This window comes from Rhincodon typus, chromosome 23 (genome assembly GCF_021869965.1).
Source record: "Rhincodon typus isolate 14 chromosome 23, sRhiTyp1.1, whole genome shotgun sequence".
Lineage (NCBI taxonomy): Eukaryota > Metazoa > Chordata > Chondrichthyes > Orectolobiformes > Rhincodontidae > Rhincodon > Rhincodon typus.
This window is the reverse complement of record NC_063354.1, coordinates 9,193,300-9,203,319: the sequence shown is the minus strand read 5'-3', so window position 1 is coordinate 9,203,319 and position 10,020 is coordinate 9,193,300. Positions and strand designations below refer to the sequence as shown.

The following is a 10,020-nucleotide window of genomic DNA, read 5'->3' as shown; positions in this document are numbered from 1 at the left end:
CAGCTTTCCTGCTCCTCTGATGCTGCTTGGCCTGCTGCATTCATTCAGCTCTACACCTTGTTGTTCCAGTAACAGCTGCCTGTTTTCCACACATTTTTCTCTGCAAATTCCCTGTTGAATGAGGAATAAAATGCCTTTTAAAGGCAGTGAAAAGATTAATATTCAATCAGTAAATGAAAGAGTGCATTGGTGTGCAAACAACCTTGTGTGAACAGCAAAGTATTAAAGGGAATTGGAAGATACCAAAAGAAACAACTCATTAACTCCACAGGTCCAGACCTGTGCTATTGAACCGTGTTTCCCTGATTTTTTTTTCCACTTCCACCCTTAATATCCTTTATCAGTCTTTGAGTGTCTTTCTATATGTGAGAGACGGAATTTAAGAAGGGGTAAATAATAAAATTAAGTTATGGAGTTAGAAGTTATAGAGTTACAAGTTAACGACTCATTTTAATTGCTATTGGTTAAAGGTAATTGGTTCATGTCAAGCTGTAATTTTCTTGTTAAGTACAGGAACGTAATTATTTTTTAACCTGGGTAAGTCAGCCAGGTAACCTGATGCCTTTGGGTAGTTTGACTAAGTCATTTCAAAGTTGTGACAAGATAGGGAGTAGTGGGGTTTGATTTCCAAAGTGGTAAATGCTGTTTATTCACTCCTGATTGGGAAATCTGGGCCATTGCCTTTCCCAGTGATTTCCCACTGAGTCATGACATTGTCGAGAATCTACCTACCTTCTGAATTAAACATATTCAAAGCCCTGGTTCCGCAGCCTTTTGGGAAATGGAGTTGCAAAGATTCACAACTCTCCTGTCAAAAACAATTTCTCTCTATTTTTGTCTTAAGCTGGATAATATAAAGTCAAATAGACAAGCTCTTATTTATAAACAGTGACACCTAGTTCTAGATAGTCCCACAAGAATAAATATGCTTACCACATCTATCCTGTCAAGACCCCTCAGGATCGTATGTGTTTCAGTCATGTCACCTTTCATTCTTCTGACCTCCAGCAGATACAAGCCCAGTCATAAGACAACTCACCCATTGCAGGTATTAGTCTAGTAAACCTTCTGTGAATTGCATCTGATACTTTTACGTTCTCCCTTAATACTGTACACAATGTTACAGTCCAACGTAAACTAGTTTTTGATTTTGATTTTATCGGCACATGTATTTTGCAATAAGAATACAACAAAATACAGTAAAAAGATTTAATTTGTTGCCTTGAATCAATGCCATTTTGAATAATTTAAGAATAAGGAAAAAAATGAGAAAAGAAAGACATAGCTTGAAGAGAGTCCATCAGTCCTGAGCCAGCTCATCACGGTCAATGATACCTGCACCGCCTTCCCTCCATCACCACTTCGTCACCGTCTACACTGGACCCAACCAACATGGAAATAGCTGATCCTCAGGTGCCATCTTTGCCGCTGGGCTGACACACCTCCATCACCGCCTTGCCGCTACCTGTGCTGGACCAACCAACGTCAGAGTCGCTTCTCTCACCACTGGGCTCACCTCCCTGCTGTTTCCGTGATGCCCTTCCATCATCGCTTGGCTGCCACCAGCGCTGGACCCAACCAACAAGGAAGTTGCCGATCCTCAGGCGCCATCATTTGCCCCTGAGCCTGCCTCGTCGACGTCACCTCCGGCAATGTAGCAGCCACTGATTCCTGGTCCTGTGCTTGATCCAGAAAAGTAAGTAGGGGCTCATTCCCCTCCACACTCGGCCTGCTCGAAGTCTGCAGTAGGCCCTCCCCAGGTCCGTGCCCTGGGCCCAGCTTGAGACCGCTTGAGGTATGCGCCCTGGGTCTACTCTCGCAATGTCATACAAGCTCAGGGCAAGGTAAGTTTTAAAAAAAGAAAAGAAACAGAAAAACAAAGACAAAGAAAAGCAGTCAGATCAGGTGAGTTCCAGCACAGGAGCCATTCTCTGCCGCCATCTTGGGCCCATTTAATGTTACTAGTTGTCAAGGGAAGCTTGACTCAGGCTGCGTGTAAATCCTGATCTCCTTGTCGTGGAGAAGGCTGCACTCTGATAGTCAGAAACAACAACTAAGGGTCCACCAGCTTTAATGGTGCTCTTTTTGTACATTCCCTGCTTATCACTAATTTTATGAGTATACTTGAGCTATTCCAGGAGAAGTGTAATAGACATTTTTCACGTGCGACATTTTCCATTTTGATACTTTGATGTACACCAGATGCACTAAATGCTATACTTCTGTTATGTGCATGGATCAATGTCATATTCCTCTATTTATTTGATATACATTGTTCCAAGTTGAATAAATAGCATTTTCCCTTTTACAAATCAGAGTGTATAGTACTGAAGCTCTAAAAGTGACTAAAAATGTGATGTTAGGATTCTACAACCAAGTCTGTTTTCCAGAAGCGAATTGCCGGATAAATCTTCTCACTCTCACATTGTGAGATCTATCAGTATTTTCCACGCCAACATCTTCATGTCATTTCTAGGTAAACTTAAACTATGTCTTACTTTTCAGAAGTTGAACAACAGTCGTAGGAAATATTGCCCACAATTCTGTGTTAAGTCAAATATCTATCCAGTTTGTTTGAGAATAGAGAAATTTATTTAACATTCCAATGGTAGTCACGCTTATTGTCATTGGGATCCTGCTAAACTTTTTAAATTCAATAGGATTTAGTCACCACAAATTATTTACTAAGGAGGACATTGACCAAAATTAGATTGTGCATTAAATTCTTTACTAACATTGGAGTCAATAGTTATTGGGGTTAAGAGGAATGTGGAGTTGAAGCCAGAATCAGATCACCCATGCTCTCATCAAATGGTGGAGCAGGCTCAAGGGGCTGAATGGTCAATTCCTGCCATTAATTTTTGTGATCATATATTGTTTATGTTCATAATAACTAATTCAGAGCCTACTGCCCAAACATTGGAGAGGAAGTTGGAAGTCAAGTTGTCAACTTCCTATCAAACGAGGGCACAAATTAATTGCAAAACAGTTGGATCATGGCGTCTTTGGCTAGTGAGGGAGAAGGGGACGAGACTGTGGCCAAGTGGTCATCAAACACCGAGGCATAACATAATATTGGCTAAACAGTTTCTGCCAGCAAGGCCTGATGGATTGCAAAGAGGCCAATGTTACCACAGGTCAAAAGCAAAAAAAGGACCAGCTCAGATCTGTCTTGCATATTGAACAGGAATGCTTGAAACTCATTAAGAAAAGCTCAGCCAGAAAAATGGGGAGTGACGTTATGTTTGTGTATTCCCAGTTTCAGTCAGACGCCTTGGCACCTTGGAGTAATCATGTCTTGGAAAGGGTATGACCTAGGATGATTTGGTCTAACCCTATTGGGTACTGTGATCCATGCCATGTGACCCCATTGGCTGAAGTCAGAGAACATTCCAGAAAGGCTCAGGAAAAAGGGATAAGAAGAGACACCTGGTGGCCATTCCCCCCAGCATAGATTAGGCCTGCAAAGACTCTGTGTGAGACCCATCTTTGCACTAAAATGACCCTTACTGCATCAATCGTCAGAGCTCAGTGAATTGAATCTAGCAACCCAATCAAGTTCACCATAATGTGTAGTATATGTGTTTTTCAGGCAGTCAACTTAGTGTGGGAAAAGTTAACTTAATTTGTGTAAGAGTTGTTTACTTTAAATTGCAAGTGTTTTAATAAAACTAAATTTGAACTCCTTTTTTGTCACATATAGTAACAGCACCTGGGTAAACATATTTTATTAGTAATAAACCACTCAAAGTGTCTGTGTAGAATATTTCACAGGTAACAAGACAGATTTTGCCTTCATGTTTGAGATAGAACCAGTCAAATTCAGTGAAAGGTTGACCAAAAACGTCATCAAGTTCGTCCTCTAACTGGAATAACATGTCATAGCTTGTGGTTTCATGAAAGGAACTATTATGGGATATGTTAAAGTTGGGAATTGAATTTTATGATTGGGCAGTTGTAATCAATTAAATGAGCGTGCTTCTTAATTTTTTTATCTGTTTTACCTCCAAAAATAGCATAAAGCTAAATGATAGACCACCCATCTTAGTCATATTGCTGAGCAATAAATATTTAAATAAATATTAAATAAATTATTGTTAATTAGGACACTGTATTTTTGCATCAGCACGTCATAGCGTGAGGGCCCTGGGCTTACCTGACTGACATCTTTGTAACAATAAAACACTTACTTTCACATTTACTTTCACGTGGGTTAGTTGGGTACAACTACTGTGTTTGGCTGCAGGCTGCAGATAACATAAGTGTTTTTTCTCAATCCCCAAATTAAAGCTGGGGTGTCAGCTTAATTCTTCTGGAACAGTGGTGATGGCAAAATCAGGCATTCGTTTATCCAGAGCCATCAAGTCTCCCTTTCTCATGAAAGTCTTTATTGTGGTCATTCCATTCCTGTACATTGGCATTCAGATCAGCAAGAGCTTTGTTTCACTACTGAAGGAACAGGACATTTTTGTTCCAGTTGATGATAAATTAAGACGATTGCTGCTGTGTGGAAATTTTTACATTGCACAATGTTATTGTAGAGTGAAGGGTCAAAACGTCAAGTTTCTCATTGCAACAATGCAGTTTTGGGGCAAATAGACAGATGTTGCCTAACAGAGAACTGAATAGTGATCTTGTCACCTGATCAGAACAGTATCAGTCATGAGCTGCAGGAAGGCTGTCTTATGAATAGAAATGACTGGTGCTTTCAGAGATTCAGAGACTGATGTGTTGAAAGATGCATCAAAACCCTAGATATTAGCTGGCTTTAGAAAATAAATGTTTGTTCAGTATACTTTACAAATTTTGTGAGCTTCATCCTTTCCTATGAAGCTGCAAGCTATTTGAGTTCTTGAGGCACAGCTTTATATCAATGGTTTATTGACACAACACTGGAGTGTAAATCAGCAATGTTTGCAGGTATGGCAGAGATTGAGATATAGATAAGTGAAAAGTATTGGACAGAATCAGACAAATCCTAACAAAGATGTGAACTATTTACACGGCACAGAAGCGAATCTGCCAAAGTACTTCCAAATGTTTATCTTTTCAAAGTTTAACTTAGTTCACTGAATTTACAACTTAAGTCTTTTTGTTTTCAAAAGTTGAAATCCAAACTGGCACTTGTGCTATAACGTTATAACATGACATTTGAACAGACAGACAGCCCAAAGCTCATGAGGCAGGGGTTCTTTGTTTCACTGGCATTGGATCATTCCAAACATGAAGGGGAATTAAGGTTAAACAAGGGAGACACAGTATTTACATGAAATTAAGCCCATGGTTTACATTCAGTTGAGGAAATCCTTATAAAATGAAAAACGAAAGAACTGCAGATGCTGTAAATCAGGAACAAAAACAAAGTTGCTGGAAAAGCTCAGCAGGTCTAGCAGCGTCTGTGAAGGAAAACCAGAGTTAACGTTTCAGGTCCGGTGACCCTTCCTGAGGAAATCCTTTGCCTTCTTCCCATGAGGCTCACTTCTTCCAAATATACTCTTTCCTCCAGGATCCATTCGACTGCTCCAGTAGCCCTGTTCAGTGCCCTCCCTCATAGCCACCACCTGTTGCTGGAGATCCCATTGCATGTTTCCCTGCTTGAAACTTTCTGGCAACAACATCAGCACATAGTGACTGTTTGTTAAATAGTTGCGTGATGAGCACATTCAACTGTACCATGACGGCTAGAACGTTTGGGTCCACATTAGTGACACCCTTGCAGCACTGATCCTGGCAAATGTCAGAAGTTGGAGTTATCTTCAGTATTTGTTCGAGAAGACCTTCTCAGTCTATTATCTACTCTGGCACCTTTCAAAGGATCCAGGCTCTGTATTCCACATTGGGGTCTAGGATGGTCAGGTCTCCAGGAATCTTATGATTGGCAACTGTTATTACTTCAATTTCTTCCTCCTGGCAGAACACTCTTGTACCATTTTCCAGGGATGAAGTAGTTCTGCCCACAATGGATGTACCCCTGGCTTCAATAAACACAGGTCAACTCCAGGATTCCTAATCACAATCCAAATCCATTTCACTTGAGCAGCCACACTGACCCTTGAAGTTCCGCAACACTGCTGAGTGATCTGTTCATCATCCACCAGACTTGTAGCCTCAAGTAACTTCTCTTTCCAAAACATTTTTTGAGGCTGCCCTCCAGCTATCGTTGGCCACCTGTGTCCAACCACTTGATAACTTTGTACGATTCAGGGTCCCAGACATCCTGCATCTTACTCCAAACCCTGATAGTCTGATTACCCTTGTGTGATTGGAACATCATTCCTGTCAGCCTTGTGAACCTTCAATATTTAACTACTTAACTTCTCAGTGTTTCTCTCTCTGTCCCCTTTGATGCCATCTCAAATACCTGGCTTATCCTGGTGCGATGATCAGCTATCCACCCAGTGACCAAAGCCATTTCCAGGCTGATACACTTCAAGAATGCAGAGCAAAGTCAAAGACCCTTAAGCCCCCCATCTGCCCATCTTACATTGTGTTGCTTATAGCAGTGACCAGACATGCTTTCTATTCACCGTGCTCTTATCATGTTTGACCCCAAAGCTGCTTCATTCTTATACTCCTTATTCCCAATTGGTCAGATGATGAACTAGCAGTAATGCCAGGTTATGGAAAAGTGTGATTGAGGATAGGTAGAGAGTGCTCAATACAGCCATGATAGGGGATGACTCCCATGAAATTAGAATGACAGAACAGGCATTAATCAGCTCACATCCCTCGGCACAATGCTTGCTGAAAAAATGGTAAATGTTGCCACCTCTGCTCTTGTTTCAATTAAGCTTGACACTTCCGCCTCGTTAAATTTTGCACCAACTAGAGAACAACTCCATATCTCTCTACATAAGCCTAAGCTGCTTCCCAAAGGAAATTTGCCCACTCCCTAACACACACACACACACACACATGTGCGCGTATACAGACGCATACACACATGCACACAAATACGCACACACACGCAATCACACACACAGGCATACACACGCTTACACACACACACACATCTGCACACACATACACACATGCACACACATACACACAGACACATACGCATACATACGCATTCACACACACACAGGCATACACATGTATACACATACACACGCGCAGACACACACGCACACGCGCACTCACACACACACACACACAGAGACACACACACACACAGGCACACACACACACCCCCACAGATCTCTCTGCTGAGAAGGAAAGTCTGTTGCACTGACGGGACAATCTCTCTGAAGGCAGTGATGCCTGAGGTTGTTAAGGGTCATTTCCTTTGAAGTGCTCTGCCCTGTCATAATTCCAATACCTCTTTGGAGAATGCCTTATGTAGGGTAAAAGGGCGAAAAGGGCTGGATCTGCACTTACATAGAACATAGAACAGTACAGCACAATACAGGCCCTTCAGCACACAATGTTGTGCTGACCTATTATCCCACTAAGATCAATCTATCTTGCATACCCTACATTTTACTATCCTCCATGTGCCTATCCAAGAGTCGCTTAAAAGTCTCTAAATTATCTATACTTGCTGTACAGCAACCTGTTCGTCTTGCCTCTTCAGCCTGAGGTCCAAATCTCATCCATGTTGACAGTCACCTCTCTGATGGGAACCTCTTTCCTAGTCTTAGGAGTCTGATCTTTCCCTGCGAAAATTTCCATATGAATATTCTTTAAAATACTCTTCATAATGAAACCATTGGAGTAGTAAATTAGACAGTGGGTGTGGGAAGTTGAATTAGGAAGAATAAGAAGACCACCCTGAAACAGACTATAGACAACAAAAGGTACTAGGCTGAATCGGGAAATGTGTCTGTTTTGCCTTCTTGATCCCAGAAGTTTGAAATGATCATGTTTCAACCTAAAATGCCAGAGTTTCATGGAGTGTTTCTTGAAGGTCTTTGTGTAGCTGCTCATTATTACCCAGCAGCTGATTGCAGGGCAGCGGTGAATGTGGCACCGTAGGTGTACATTCATGTAACAATTTATCCCTAACTCTTTATGAACAAGGAAGGAACTGGGAAAATGAGAGGATGGGAACGAGTCTTCATGAAACGTCAGAACTGGATGGGTTGTCAGCACCCTGTGAATTGGATTGAGTGTTGGAAGTGTTGGAATAATTGTTGTGACATTCAGGGAAGTGATGATGAAATTCAAATATCCCTTTGCTTTTCTGACGTAAAGATTGAAATCTATCAGTAGACAAGTGTAAGAATGCTTAAAATTAGACAGATTGTGTAATATTTAATGTAAAATGTCACCTCTTCAAAGGACTACAGAACTTACTTCACTGAATTTGTGTTTCATGTTTGAATTTCTCTCTTCAGTATTTTCTGTACTTAAATTATTATCCACCTGCAGTTTATGGGAAAGGAATTGCAGGTATATCTACAGCTTAATGTGCAAACCTGTCTTTGCATGTTATTGTACTTATAACTGAATATACTTAAAAGGGGAAAAAAATTGCTGACCTTTGGGGAAAATGAGCCAGAGGTGGAATGGGATTATTTGCTTAGCTCCATCAAAAATGCTGGCACAGACACAATGACCGATGGCTGCCTTCAATGCTGTGTGATTCTATTGGCAATCAAGGTCATCCTTGAGTTGTTCATTTTCTGGGATCAGTGTCGGCTTTTGCAAGCTTTGCTTCTATAACATTGTCATTTTTATCTAAAGGTTCACTAGGGAAATGGATTGTTTAGAAAGCAGCTGCCAACTAATGCTCTCATATGAACCTCTCACAAAATTTAGCAAAAATCAAATCACTGCAACAAAATCCATCTTTATGTGCTGTAATCTATTTTGTATCATTTAATCTCAGAGAGAACATGATTAACTTCAACTTGTTTTGCAGAATACTGTAACTAACTGGGGGATAAATATATTTTGTTAGGACAGCAGTGCTTTTTTAATTAGAACGCACAAATTTCTCTTATTGCCCATCAATCTTTGAGAGTGATTTTGTTATGAAATTAAGTAATTTGACAATATATGTTAGCACACAACTAGTGATTATTTTATATTTTACTGGAGTAAAAAAGAACAAATGTCCTCTTAGTCTTCTCCTTTCCAAGGAAAACAGTCCCAATTTCTCCATTCTTTCCTCATAACTGAAGTGCTTCATCCCTGGAACTAATCTCTTAAATCTCTTCTGCAGGCCTGTAAATCTGGATACATAGAACATATATCAAGACTTTCATGACTTCAGGACAATGCTGATCACCAAGCACTTTGCAACCACCTACATAAACACAGCTCTTTCTTTCTTTGTTGGAAACTACTTCACATAAGAACATGAAAACTGGGAATAGAAGTAGGCCATTCAGCCCCTCGAGCTTGCCCCACCATTTGATATAATCATGGTTGATCTCGTCTATTTTCACTTATCTGATCTCCACTTTCCTGCTCAACTCATTACTAATTAACAACCTGTCTATCCCCCTCCTTAAATTTACCCAATATCCCAGCATCCACAGTGGTAGTGAAATCCACAGATTCCTGCAATAAGTAATTTCTTCTCATCCCTGCTTTAAATCCGGTGCCCCTTATCCTAAAATAAAGAACTTTTGTTCTAGATTGCCCCACATAAGGAAACATCCTCTCCAGGTTGACTTTGTCAATCCCCTTCGTATCTTATATACCTCAATTAGATCTCCACTCAGATCTCTAAACTCCAGAAAGTAAAGGCCTAAACTGCTCAATCTCTCTTGATAAGATTAACTCGTCATCTCGGAAATTAGTCTAGTGAACGTCCTCTGAACTGTTTCGAATGCAACTTTATCCCTCCTCAAGTAAGGGGACCTAAATAGTATGCAGTACTCCAGGTGCATTCTCACTAATGCCCTCTACAGTTGCTGCAACACTTCCCTAATTTTATATACTATTCTCTTAGCAATAAATACCAAAACTCCATTTGCATTCCTTATTACCTGCTGTACCTGTATGCTTGGTTTCTTTAATTTTTGTGCACAAGAACACCCAGATCCCTTTTGCACTGAAGCATTCTGA

The 10,020-nt window shown here is 40.6% G+C and overlaps 1 protein-coding gene across 1 annotated transcript in view; it reads left to right on the top strand.

The window, feature by feature from the left end:
* rptor (regulatory associated protein of MTOR, complex 1) overlaps positions 1 to 10,020 on the top strand; it is a 362,931-nt gene that overhangs the window by 257,509 nt on the left and 95,402 nt on the right. The gene's annotated exons all lie outside the window — the stretch shown is intronic.